Source organism: Cyprinodon variegatus, unplaced genomic scaffold, assembly GCF_000732505.1.
Source record: "Cyprinodon variegatus isolate N-32 unplaced genomic scaffold, C_variegatus-1.0 Scaffold2232, whole genome shotgun sequence".
Classification (NCBI taxonomy): Eukaryota; Metazoa; Chordata; class Actinopteri; order Cyprinodontiformes; family Cyprinodontidae; genus Cyprinodon; species Cyprinodon variegatus.
In genome coordinates, this window is record NW_015152685.1 from 12,365 (window position 1) to 14,332 (window position 1,968).

A 1,968-nucleotide genomic window follows, 5' to 3' on the forward strand; every position below is an offset into this window, starting at 1 on the left:
GCGGCAGCATGACAGTGGGATTAGCGTGTGCACAGGACTCCCTGCAGAGACAGAGAAGCTTTCAGCTATCGATGGAGAGTGGCTTCTCACCATAACACCCAGAACACAATCCAAGGAGAAAGCAACGTTTAGAGGGACTGAAGGCAAAGAACCAAGAAAATGAGAGAAAGATTAGTGACAATTAGAGCAGAGCTGTTGTGCCTCCATCAGCCCCCCACCCCCTCTGCCTCCATCCATCCTGTCTGTCTGATGCAGAAGGAATTGCTCTTGTTTAGGAGATGGCCACTAACAGGTTCCACTCAGAGAGAAGGAGGAGGAGCACCGTGGAGCCTTGGCCACCTGGATGAATGCAGGGGGTGAACAATTAAAAATCAATTTAGCATCAAAGCGCTTTGCCTTCTAATGAGGACCAGATGCAGAGCGGCGGCGTTAAGCTGCGGCGGTTTATTCAGCACATCAACTTCACGTCCTTTCAAACAGACTTTATGGAGAAAGAAAGAAAGAATGAAATGCTTCAGAAACTGGGAGCTTAGCTTTCCTGTATGATGAAGCAAAGCGGTCAACAGTATTTTCCTCATCACATGAAAAACTCCACATAGGACCCAGAAGGTCAAATGCAAAGCAGATTAATTTGGTTATTTAGTGGAGGTTTGTCCACAAATGAACAGCTTTCATTTCCTCCTTCCTCTTTGTTTGAGACGCTCACTTTCAACCAGCTCTGCCCGCTGCACCCAGTAGCCCCGCCTAGACGCAGCCTTTACTTCAACACATTGTTTTATTGTCATTTCATTGACACAGAGTAAATACAGAACAAAATGTCGTTTGTACGGCTTTCATGACATGTCCATCCATAAAGTGATTCAATGTAAACAGTGTGGGAGGAAAAAGAACAAATGCATTCAGGGTTTGGCGTAATCAGTGTGATGCAGAGTCTGTGGAATAACTTGGAAAACAAAGTCCAGCGGATTGGTTTTCAACTTTAAAATAAGCCTGAATAAATAAATAAGCCTGAATAAATAAATAAGCCTGAATAAATAAAGAGCTAAAGAGGCGAGGAGCCTCAGCAGTTGTTTCTCCAACAATAGAGCATTTCTTCCTGCCTGTCCTTGTGGCTTATCAGGAACACTAGTCTGTCCCTCCTGCAGAAACATTTGCAGGATTCATTAGTCGGGACTTAATCTGCCTCTCCATGTAGAAATGCCTGAGGATTCAGAAGAAACAAGTCTGAGTTTAAGACCATGATGAGTTTCCCTGAAAGGGCTTCTCTAAGCAGAAAAATGCAACAAACACGTAAACATTTCACCTTTTTGCACTTCCCTCGATCACTAGAACATATCACTATACAACTATGCTCACAAAGATCAATAATTGATCATTTCCAGCCATGAATATGGAAACATTCCAGCTGGTAGGCGTGCAGAATCCATCCTGCATGCCTACAAGCTGGGCTGATGTGTTTAGCAATTGTTCACATAAGGAAGATAACCCATGTGAAATTGGAAGGGAGAAATTGCATTTAAGTGGAGCGGATATTGGGTCAACATTTCTTCCTTTGTTGTTGGAGAGCAGAGCGTGAGCCGAGGCTTTATGAGGATCCTTTTTCATGTCTGCGTGTTTGTGTCTTTATTGGAGGGAAAAACAGAACCAGCCTCTTTTCCCCCAAACAGAACCATTTATTTCTGAAGGCTTTGGGTCAATGCTTTCCCTTCTGTCAGGCAGCCACTGCAAAACCCAGCTAGAAATAAGTCAACATTTCCTAAATAGAGTGTGTTTACCTTTAATTTGAGCAGGTAAATAAGATGATCTGCCTATGGAATGAGTATTTTACTCTTAAAATAAGATAGTTAGATATTATGGACATTTTAAAATAGACAATGCAATTATTTTTGTATTAATTCAGTTTATTTCTATAGCTCCAATTCACATCATGTCATCTCAGGTCACTTTCCAGTTCACCAGATCATCCAG